General features: G+C 39.3%; 6 non-coding genes across 6 annotated transcripts; 3 read left to right on the top strand and 3 right to left on the bottom strand.

Annotated features, from left to right (window-relative positions):
• Positions 1–96: 96 nt before the first annotated feature.
• Trnaf-gaa lies at positions 97–169 on the bottom strand. Its single transcript has one exon. It is a non-coding gene; the product is annotated as a tRNA-Phe (tRNA).
• Positions 170–2,735: 2,566 nt separating this feature from the next.
• Positions 2,736–2,808, top strand: Trnaf-gaa. Its single transcript has one exon. It is a non-coding gene; the product is annotated as a tRNA-Phe (tRNA).
• Positions 2,809–4,682: 1,874 nt separating this feature from the next.
• Trnaf-gaa lies at positions 4,683–4,755 on the bottom strand. Its single transcript has one exon. It is a non-coding gene; the product is annotated as a tRNA-Phe (tRNA).
• Positions 4,756–5,907: 1,152 nt separating this feature from the next.
• Positions 5,908–5,980, top strand: Trnaf-gaa. Its single transcript has one exon. It is a non-coding gene; the product is annotated as a tRNA-Phe (tRNA).
• Positions 5,981–8,801: 2,821 nt separating this feature from the next.
• Positions 8,802–8,874, top strand: Trnaf-gaa. Its single transcript has one exon. It is a non-coding gene; the product is annotated as a tRNA-Phe (tRNA).
• A 2,341-nt stretch (positions 8,875–11,215) lies between these two features.
• Trnaf-gaa lies at positions 11,216–11,288 on the bottom strand. Its single transcript has one exon. It is a non-coding gene; the product is annotated as a tRNA-Phe (tRNA).
• Between the last annotated feature and the right edge of the window lie 888 nt (positions 11,289–12,176).

The following is a 12,176-nucleotide window of genomic DNA, read 5'->3' as shown; positions in this document are numbered from 1 at the left end:
AATTTCAATAGACGGGGCTACTATTAAAGTCCCGGAATCGAGCCCCACAGGTGACAGAAGTCCACCCGGGTCCCGCGTCCGCTGCGGGTTCAGAAGTGCCCAGACCCGGGATCGAACCGGGGACCTTTAGATCTTCAGTCTAACGCTCTCCCAACTGAGCTATCTAGGCCTTAGATTTTCTCAAATGTGTCTAATCCGAGCTGAAGATTCTCATGACTGAAATAAGAAGCTCAAGGAATCCTCGTGGCAGCCTTGGCGGATTTCAGCAGTTTAAATGGCTGAAATTACTTTGATTCTGTATAAGAGTGAGTGAGTGTGTGTGTGTGTGTGTGTGTGTGTGTGTACGCGTGCAAGTGCGTGCGTTAATGGCAGGGAGTTGAAATAATCCAAGTAGAGTAGGCAAAGTGCGCAGACAGCTTAGACAGGAGGTAAATGAAGTAAATGCTAGTCTGTGATTAGGTGAACAGCCCAACTATATAACTACATACACTGATAATGAATATCAAAAAAAAAAAAAAAAAAAAAAAAAAAAAAATCGACAGAGGAATAAATAGAATTAACTTCTAGGATGTGCTCCCACTTCGCAATAAATATATAGTCAGTAAGGCGTGTAGGGAGTGTGCCAGTAAGTAAAATGTTCGAGGATTCACAGCGTAGAACGCTAAAGAAATCGTATTAACCCTCCCGAGATAAAATTAACCCATTGCCGACGGGTACGACGGGCAGTCACGTACTATGCCCACTGTTAGTACTGGTTTGATTGTTTTAACTTATAGATGGCTATACTTGTACTAAGTCACCAATGAGTCATTTACGAGTACTGCCCGTCTCGCCCCTTCACCCTTTTCTTATTTTGCTGTTACTAATATCAAAAAAAACATTATGATAATTATAAAGTTTATAATAAAAATAACACAATCGATATTCATAGCTCTAGTAAAAAATACGTTTTTCCCGCAAATTCAAATCACGTACGGTCACAAGGTCTACTAATTGACTCCTTTGTGGCTAAGCAAAGATAATTATTACTGAATAAAAAACAAACCTCATTATAAATGGTAGTCTGGCCAATACAGTAAAATAAAAATAAAAATGTTTATTGAAGCTAACAAAAGTGTCGTGGGTTCCTGGCCATGTCCGGTCCAATAATTCTAATCATGGAATACATTCTTCACGAACTCTCACCTTGACAGGAAGCTCCTATTCAGGACACATGATTCTGATGCTATATTAGTGGTTGCAAAGACAAAGTTGCACATTTTATTATACATTTATCACACGTTCATATACCCGACGGAGTGGAAGGGGTAGAGGGTTTATATAAAACGGTATATCAGCAACAGAAACACGTGCAGGTGAAAAAAGGTATAAAGGCTAAAGAAACATCCATACCATAGCGAGCTATGGATAATGACTTTCGTTCTAGATTTAAAAACTTGGCGGACAAACAGTACTTTATTTTTATAGATCGGTTATCTAGTTTTTTTTTCTCTTTGCCAAGATGAAGGTACACTAGACAGGATTGACAATTACCAGCGAAAACCGATGTTATTGAAACGTGTTGCACTCATTCAATCATCACTCATGTCTCAACAGCACAATCACGTGACAAGTATAGCCACTGTTAAATATGACTTCCGATTCTTGTTCTTGTTCTTGTCTTTGTTGACTCTTGTTCATTCAGAAGTTTTCTTGTTCTTGTTCTCCATTGTTCATTTCTTGCTCTTGTTTATCTTTGTTCCTTCAGAGATTTCCTTGTACTTGTTCTATTTGTTCATCCTTGTTCAGTTAGGTATTTTCTTGTTCTTTTTCTTTTAGTTCACCCTAGTTAATTTAGATATTTTCTTGGGCTTGTACATATTCACCCTTGTTCATTCAGAGATTTTCTTGTCCATCTTCTTATTCACCCTTGTTCGTACGGAGATTTCCTTCCCTTGCCTGTTAGCTATTTATTCCGACTATCTCCTTTAAATGAACAAAAGAAGATCAGTTAAAATCTAATCCCAAACGTAAAGCTACTGTTGATGTCGTCATCATAACCACGAGGTACAAATATAACTTACTAGTTTAGTTAACAGAACTTTTAGATAGAGCTTATTGTATCTCGATTTTCACGTTTAAAAAAATCTCACACGGGAATTCAATGCTTATTTTACCTCTAGTGGCGCAGTGAGTGGGATATTAAGGCAGAATTCACTAATAATTGTGACTGATTGGAGGTCCATATGAGTGTGTGTTTGTTTGTGTTTGTGTTTATGTGAGTGTCTGTGCTTGTTTATGTGTGTTATCTGTCTTTTCCATACGTAGAACTCCCCATTAGAATTTGCCTCCACCACAGACCTCAATAAACGTTGTCAGAAACCACGATATCTTAATCAAATGTTGCTTAAATATGGAATACTTAGACTGTACTTTTGTTACTATTATTATCTTTAATACTATTATCATTATTAATAGTAGTATAGTTCTAAGCTTTTGTTATCCCGGGATCTGCCAGAACATACCATCCAATTCGATATCTTCCCTTAAACTATACTATATCATACATCATATACGAATCCATGCTTATGTTTAATTTCTTATATCTCGGCAGGCCAACATTTATATAATTTTAGAAAATTACGCTGTCATGTAAAATATATGTAAATATATGTGTATGTATCAAAATCAGAACGAATATATATATGCATTATATACTCATACAACAAAAACTACAGTCAGTCTCTTATCTAACTGCCTAGATAGCTCAGTTGGGAGAGCGTTAGACTGAAGATCTAAAGGTCCCCGGTTCGATCCCGGGTCTGGGCACTTTTGGCGGGATCGGAGGCGCTGGGGTGAAGGGCCTCAGATTCCATCATCAAGGGAAGTCTAGTGCTCCTTAGAAGGACTGTTGTAAGCAATGTGTCGTAAATGTGGTGATTGTGATGGGTATGAGTTTAAGCTAACCTTCATATAAAACCACTTAGGTGAGGAAAACACTGCAGACATACATAATATAGTATAACGTTAAAGTTATATATACGCTATGAAAAGCGAGTACAACGGTGAATCAAACATAGCAAAATAAAGAATACATTTACAAAGCCAGGTCGTAACAGAATATGAATATCAACGAGCAGCGACGAAGCGAGGTATAGGCGTTCCAGCAGAGCTAGAATTCCGGAGTAATGACTCGTGGTTTGCCACGAGCTGGAATTGACCTCGGCGGTGCCAGGGAGTCGCCCCCGGGAGGGAGGGCCAGGTTTCGTCCTGCTCCGGATTGGTCGAGGGCCAGGCTGACCTCAGCTCGACCCCGCCCCGTGGAGGAGCAGACGGGTATTCTCCGCCCCGGGTCGGGCAGACGGGCAGGAACCGAAGGCGATTTCCCTTGGCAGGTCGGGGCAGCTCAGGACGAGCTTCCTGTGACGGCTCACTCGCACCTGCCGACGCGGCCAATCGGGACATTCTGTGCCTCTGACCTGGAGATGATTACCTCTGCGGAAGGAGGGGAATGGGTCAGACAGATACGGTTGCTGTGTCATTGAATGGTCCTGAAGGGGTCATGTCAGTGTCTCTGATGCACATGCATGTTATTCAAACAAATGTATGATATATATTATGTATTTATGTTTATATATTTTCACAGTGATCATCTATATATATATATATATACGTATACAAATACATATATGTGTACATATACATATGTCTGTTCATATATATTATGCAGTATGTATTGTATATGTTCACAATACATATACATAAACATGTGTGTCTGTGGCCTTTCTAGCTTTCGGCCTTACAGACGCACATATACATATCTAGGGCCGAGAGCTAGAAGGGCCAATGGCTTAAAAAAGCAATTGAGATAAGCCTACCATCGAAATGGAGATTTTTACTTCTATAAGTGTCATAAAGGCTAGTGTCATCAGTGCATTAGGGACGCCACCCGAGCATCACTTTGAAATCCAACTCCGTGAAAATCTCAGTGCGAGACTGATTGCCACAAAAGGCTTCATTTCGATTACATGGCAACGGAAGCTTCACGTTGGCTGCTTTTATTATTCTTCATTTCCTGAAAGCCATATACCATTTTCAGTTTACAGATAAGAGAGTTACAATTACAAATAGGAGTAAAAATTGAATTTTTTTAACGTCAACAGGGCTAAATTGCTCAGAATATATCAATTAATCACAAAAAAAAAGGAATTTTATAAATGATCGTTTTGAAAGCATTAGTTGTTGTTGTTTTTTTGTGAAAAATATTAGTTATTTTCGTTATGTACAAAAATGTCTTTAAATTATTACATTAATGCAACGCAGTTTGAATAATCACATAAAAAAAAAGAAATACTGAATGAATTTCAATTAATGGAGCTACTTTCAAAGTTGTTTTTCTCAACATTGACATACAGGATATTGGCCCTTCTGCTCTCGACCCTTGAAATATATATATATATATACATATACATATATATATACATATGTACATAAATACATATACATACTGTATAAATACATTTATATATAACTGAGAAAAAAATAACAAGAGAACACGACGAGATACCGCTGCAATCCAGAGACAACCCAATCCTGAGGCCGAAATTCTCTAACCACGTAGCGAGGGCCACAGAAGACCCAGAATCGAGCCCCACAGGTGACAGAAGTCCACCCGGGTCCCGCGTCCGCTGCGGGTTCAAAAGTGCCCAGACCCGGGATCGAACCGGGGACCTTTAGATCTTCAGTCTAACGCTCTCCCAACTGAGCTATCTAGGCCTTACATTTCCCTAAATGGAAATAGGTGGAGATTCTCATGACTGAAATAGGAAGCCCAAGGAATGCTTCTCGGGGAAGTCTTGGCGGAGAGTGACCTTAGTTCTCATTTTCTGCGTTGATTTCAGCAGCTCAAATGGCTGGAATTACTTTACTTCTCTATGGGAGAGAGTGTGTGTGTACGTGTGTGTGTGCGTGTGCGTGTATGCGTACGCGTGCGTGTGCGTGTATGCGTACGCGTGCGTGTGCGTGTATGCGTACGCGTGCGTGTGCGTGTATGCGTACGCGTGCGTGTGCGTGTATGCGTATGCGTGCGTGTGCGTGTGTGTGTTAATGTTAGGAACTGGAAAAACCCAAGTAGAGTATCCAAAGTGCAATTACCGTAAGAGGGGGCGATATATAAAACGGTTTATGGGCAAAAGAAACACGTACAGGTGAACAACAAATTAATAAATAAATGAAATAAATGATATTTGAGTTGTGGACTTTACATTCGATCTTGATTAAAAGACTTGGCAGACAAACTGTACTTTATTTTTATATTTATCTTTATACGTATTTTCATATGTGTTTTATATCTTATTTTCCTTTCTCTTTTTGCTTTCTTTGTCAAGATGAAGATACGCTTGGGATATTAATAAGGCAGAATTCACTGATAATTGTGTTTGTGTATGTGTTCGTGTTTATGCGCATGTTTGTGTTTGTTACTGGGTGCGTGCTGTGTTTTCCATCCCTAGAACCACAATGAGTCAGAAACCACCGTATCTTAATCAAAAGATGCTTAAATATGGAATATTTAGACTGTACTTTTGTTACTATTGTTATTATTATCAATATTATTATTAATATAGTTTTATGCTTTTGTTATCCTGGAATCTGCCAGAACATACCATCCTCATCTATCTCAACCCTATACTATGCTATATTATACATCAAATACGATTTCATAATTTTGTGTTTCTTATATCTCGTCAGGCCATTTATATAATAAAAAGAATGTGCTGTCATATAAATATATATATATAAATGTGTATGTATCAGAAATAAGAACAAATGTGTATATGCATATATACATTGCATACTCATACAATAAAACTCTGACGATTGCAAAGGCAAAAAAGGAATTCTCTTATTGCAGTTATTCTTTATCAAAACGCCTAGATAGCTCAGTTGGGAGAGCGTTAGACTGAAGATCTAAAGGTCCCCGGTTCGACCCCGGGTCTGGGCACTTTTGGCGGGATCGGAGGCGCTGGGGTGAAGGGCCTCAGATTCCATCATCAAGGGAAGTCTAGTGCTCCTTAGAAGGACTGTTGTAAGTAATAAGTCATAAATGATTGTAATGAGTATGAATATAAGTTACCTTCATATAAAACCACTTAGGCGTCGAAAACACTGCAAAAATATACACACACAGACGCACACACATATATAAATATATATATATATTTATATATATATTATAACGTTACATATTTATACACACTATGAGATACAAGTACAACGGTGAATCAAACATAGCAAAATAAAGAACACATTTACAAAGCCAGGTCGTAACAGAATATGAATATCAACGAGCAGCGACGAAGCGAGGTATAGGCGTTCCAGCAGAGCTAGAATTCCCGAGTAATGACTCGTGGTTTGCCACGAGCTGGAATTGACCTCGGCGGTGCCAGGGAGTCGCCCCCGGGAGGGAGGGCCAGGTTTCGTCCTGCTCCGGATTGGTCGAGGGCCAGGCTGACCTCAGCTCGACCCCGCCCCGTGGAGGAGCAGACGGGTATTCTCCGCCACCGGGTCGGGCAGACGGGCAGGAACCAAAGGCGATTTCCCTTGACAGGTCGGGGCAGCCTGAAAGAGATTTACCATTTTCAATTTACAGGTAACAGAGTTACAATTATAATTAAGAGGAAAAGAATGATGTGAAAATATCACAGAATTATAGTTAAAGGGACTATGATATACATTTTTAGGCCATAAAAATAGTAGAAATGCTTTAGGAGTCGATTTAGGAGGAATGGTTTTAACATCTACAGAAATGTTTATCGTATAATTTATCAATTCATTAGCAAGATATATATTTTTCATTATGAAAAATATTCGTTATTATCGTTATGTACAAAATTGTCTTTAAAAGGATTGCATTAATGCAACGCTGTTTGATTGGCCATAGAAAAAAATATATTTCATAAAGTGTTATTGAACTTAATTTAACGGGGCAACTTCCAAATGCGTTTTTCTGAACACTGACATATAGGACATTAGGCCGTCTGTTCTCGGCCATATATATATATATATATATCTATATATAACTAAATGAGAACACATGATACCGCTGTAATCCTAAACCAACACCAGTCCTAAACCTGAAATTCTCTCACTACGTAGCGAGGGCCACAAAAGACCCGGAATCGAGCCCCACAGGTGACAGAAGTCCATCCGGGTCCCGCGTCCGCTGCGGGTTCGAAAATGCTCAGATTCGGGATCGAACCGGGAACCTTTAGATCTTCAGTCTAACGCTCTCCAAACTGAGCTATCTAGGCCTTAGATTATAGTAACCGTGTCTAATTGGAGATCGGTGGAGATTCTCATGAATGAAAAAGGAAGCCCAAGGAATGCTTCTCGGGGCAATCATGGCGGATAGCGACCTTAATTCTCATGTTCTACAATGATTTCAGTAATTTTTAGCGCGCGCGAGTGTGTATGTGTGTGCGTGTGCGTGTTGCTATTTTGATAAACAATTACAGGAAATCGCATTTTAAAAATATTCCACTACAAAGTCAGGGATAACTAATACTGCATGTTTTGTTATCACTTATTTGAAGGAAATGAACAGTCAAATGGCTTACGTAGTTAAAAAAAGAAAAAAAAAAATATCTTATAGGTTTCCGCCTCATTCATAAAAATACTATTTATGTAGAAGTTGCCAGAAGTACAAAATTGGACCCAGTGAGTGTAATGAAATATAATTCCGGGACTGTTCACACACTCACACACACACACACACACACACACACACACACACACACACACACACACACATGTATACAGAAATAAATATCATATAATTTATCAACAAAAATATGAGTATTGAACTTCATCCAATAATATTTTTTTGAACTGTTTGTTTTGAAAGCACTACATAAAAAATATATTTTTTTATTATGAAAATATTCGTTTTTTTCATTATGCACAAAAATGTCGTTAAAAGGATTCTATCAAAGCAACACACTTTGAATGGTCACAGAATAAAACTATAATTCGTGAATTATTATTGGATGGATTTCAATTAACGGAGCAAGCTTTCAAAGACACTTTTCTCAACATTGCATTTTAGGGCACTGGCCCTTCTGTTCTAGGCTCGCTCTCTCGCTCTCTCTATATATAGGGTCTATACACATATAAACATATCAACATGTGTGAGCATATACAACCATATAAACACACACACACACATATATAAATGAGATAAAAAACGAGACAACACGACGTGATACCGTTGCAATCTCTGTGTTTGTGTTGTTTGTGTGTGTTAGTGTTTGTGTGTGTTAGTGTTTGTGTGTGTTCTTGTTTGTGTGTATGCGTTCATATTTATGTGTGTTTGTGTTTGTTATAATGTGCGTGCTGCCTTTTCCATCCATAGAACTTCCCATGAGCATTTGCCACCATATCTTAATCAAAGGAATATTTAGACTATATTTTTGTTACCATTGTTGTTATCATCAATACTATTAGTAGTAGTAGTATAGTCATAAGCTTCTATTATCCCGGGATCTGCTAGAACATACCATCAACATCTATCTCTACCCTTAAACTATGCTATATTATACATCATCTACAAATTCATGCTTATGTGTTCCTTATATCTCGCCAGGCCAACATTTATATAATAAAAAAAATCGTGCTGCCATATTTATATGTAAATATAAATGTGTGTACGTATCAGAAATCAGAACAAATGTGTTTATATGCACTGCATACTCATACAACAAAAAACTGACGATTGCAAAAGCAAAAAAGGAATTTTCTAATTGCAATCAGTCACTTATCTAACTGCCTAGATAGCTCAGTTGGGAGAGCGTTAGACTGAAGATCTAAAGGTCCCCGGTTCGATCCCGGGTCTGGGCACTTTTGGCGGGATCGGAGGCGCTGGGGTGAAGGGCCTCAGACTCCATCATCAAGGGAAGTCTAGTTCTTAAAAGGACCTTGAGATTATCATCTCTGCGGAAGGAGGCGAATGGGTCAGACAGATATAGTTGCTAGTGTCATTGAATGGTCCTGAAGAGATAATGACAAACATTAAGGCTTAGCGTCTCTGATGAACATGTACGTTATTCAAACAAATGTATTATATATAATATATGTATTCATGTGTATATATTTTTCACGGCGTTCATATGTATATATATATATATACATATACATGCATGTATGTATAGTAGGTGGAAGGTAAACACGGCTGTCTATCTCACAATCAAAAAACATGACTTCACAAACAGAGCAACGGCCCTCATTCCCCGCAGGCGAAGGAGCCCCTGGTTACGGCGGCGACCAGGATCGCTCCGGGTGCTAAGAATCCCCGGCCAAGAACAGGCCGCCCCATGTTGATGAACCTTTGCACATATAATATAAGGATAATGAGAACGGAATTCGACTCACTAGCATTACTTGAGGAACTATCCCTCATTAAATGGGATGTTGTAGGACTCTGTAAGGTTAGAAGGCTAACTAAATGATGGACACGTGCTCTATTGAAGAGGCAAACCTCAGGGTAGCAAGCAAGAATTACAGGTAGGTTTCTTAGTTCACAAATGTTTAGAAAAGAATATAGTAGAATTCCATAGTATAAACAAAAGAGTGGCTTCAGTAACAATAAAACTAAATAATAGGTACAGTTTAGAGATGGTTCAAGTCTATGCTCCAACCTGCAGCCACAGTGAAATAGAAAGCTTCTATGAAGATGTTCATTTAGCCAGCGAAAGAGTAAAAACCCATTTCACAATAATTATGGGAGACTTTAATGCCAAAATAGGTAAAAAGGCAGAAGGAGAAACTGTAGTGGGGAATCACGGAATAGGCACTAGGAATGGGAAGGGACAAATGCTAGTCGACTTTGCGGAGGCTCGAGCTCTCGATCATGAATACATTCTTCGAAAAAAGACTAGAGCGGAAGTGGACGTGGAAGTCGTCATCGGGCATCAAAAACGAAATTGAATTCATAATTTCAAATAGGCGTGATATAGTAAAACAAATGTTACTATATTATTAATAATTAATATAGAAAATGTTGGCAGCGACCATAGAATGGTCAGAGGTCAAATTGAATTAGAGAAGGGAAAGGAACAAACTCATACGAAAACCACAGCCAAACTTGGTTAACTTGAAGACCAAAGCGACAGAATTTAGCATTAACATCCAAAACAGATATTCACTTCTCAGCGACGAAGATCTCAACATTGACCAAATCAACAAACAGTTCAATGACATAATAAAGGAAGCAGCACTTTAAGCAGGCGGTAAGAATGTCAAACAAAAATCCAGTAAGCTCTCGATAGAAACTAAAGAACTTATGCAAAAACGTAGGGTCATGAAAGCATCGTCAAATAGGGACGAAATAGAATTAGCTGAACTAACAAAAACTATAAACAAACACAAATATTTGTTTGAAAAAACGTGCATGTACATCAGAGACACTGACATGACCCCTTCAGGACCATTCAATGACACAGCAACCGTATCTATCTGGCCCATTCCCCTCCTTCCGCAGAGATAATCATCTCCAGGTCAGAGGCACAGAATGTCCCGATTGGCCGCGTCGGCAGGTGCGAGTGAGCCGTCACAGGAAGCTCGTCCCTCCCGTTCCTACTCGGGCCTGAGCTGCCCCGACCTGCCAAGGGAAATCGCCTTCGGTTCCTGCCCGTCTGCCCGACCCGGTGGCGGAGAATACCCGTCTGCCCGACCCGGTGGCGGAGAATACCCGTCTGCTCGTCCATGGGGCGGGGTCGAGCTGAGGTCAGCCTGGCCCTCGACCAATCCGGAGCAGGACGAAACCTGGCCCTCCTTCCCGGGGGCGACTCCCTGGCACCGCCGAGGTCAATTCCAGCTCGTGGCAAACCACGAGTCATTACTCCGGAATTCTAGCTCTGCTGGAACGCCTATACCTCGCTTCGTCGCTGCTCGTTGATATTCATATTCTGTTGCGACCTGGCTTTGTAAATGTATTCTTTATTTTGCTATGTTTGATTCACCGTTGTACTCGCTTTTCATAGCGTATATATAACTTTAACATTATAATAAAGTATATATGTTTGCAGTGTTTTCGACACCAAAGTGGTTTTATATGAAGAGTAACTTAAATTCATACCCATCACAATCACCACATTCACGACTTAATACTTACAACAGTCTTTCTAAGGAGCACTAGACTTCCCTTGATGATGGAATCTGAGGCCCTTCATCCCGCCAAAAGTGCCCAGACCCGGGATCGAACCGGGGACCTTTAGATCTTCAGTCTAACGCTCTCCCAACTGAGCTATCTAGGCGTTTTGATAAAGAATAACTGCAATTAGATAATTCCTTTCTTGCTTTTACAATCGTCAGTCTTCGTTGTATGAGCTTGCAATGCATATATGCATATATACATTCATTCTGATTTTGAGTAAAAGGGCATTTTATTTTCCCTCATTTAGTTATTTTTAACTCTCCGAAGTAATTTTTCCCAGCACTTAGGGTCAACTTCTCGCGGTTGTGGGTCTATTTAATGCAAAATCTTCCCTCACCTTCCACTAACATCGCCAGTACCTGTTCATTATCTTGCTCGTGCCGTGCGCTTGTTGTGACGGCGACGTCAAATATGTTACTGACATTCATTATTTTTCTAAAAGGGAGGCACCTTGTTAGACTATGTATGAAAACCATACATTATACAGGGAAAAATAATGCTATTGATGTCCATAACCATCGTTCATTATCCTACATTCGTTTCTGAAAAGAAAGAAATATGTAGTGCTTCATAGCATAGATAATTTCCGTCCAGATTAGAACAAAGTGAAGACTTTTATGAAAACAAGAAAAAAACAAAACAAAACAAAATAACAGCCATAGAGAGTTAGGTCAAGTCGTACCCAAATATGTATAAAAGGTTGAATATTTGGATAATTATGTGCTAAATGATTTCCTATTAGATTACTGAATGAGATAAAGAAAGAGGTCATTCAAATGGGACTAACTGATATCGCGTATCTTTTGGATGAGATAGTGTTTATATCTCATTGATAAGTCATTAAAGAGCAGGTTTACAGCTTGGCTCCTAACCTTGATAAAAGTTCTACTGGTATACTTATATAGACATACACACACACACACACGCACGCGCGCGCGCGCGCGCCCTATTCTCAAACGAACAGATAAAAACAATCAAAAATAGTACC

This window comes from Penaeus chinensis, chromosome 42, assembly GCF_019202785.1.
Source record: "Penaeus chinensis breed Huanghai No. 1 chromosome 42, ASM1920278v2, whole genome shotgun sequence".
In the NCBI taxonomy this organism is placed as follows: domain Eukaryota; kingdom Metazoa; phylum Arthropoda; class Malacostraca; order Decapoda; family Penaeidae; genus Penaeus; species Penaeus chinensis.
This window is presented reverse-complemented; position numbering and strand designations above follow the sequence as displayed.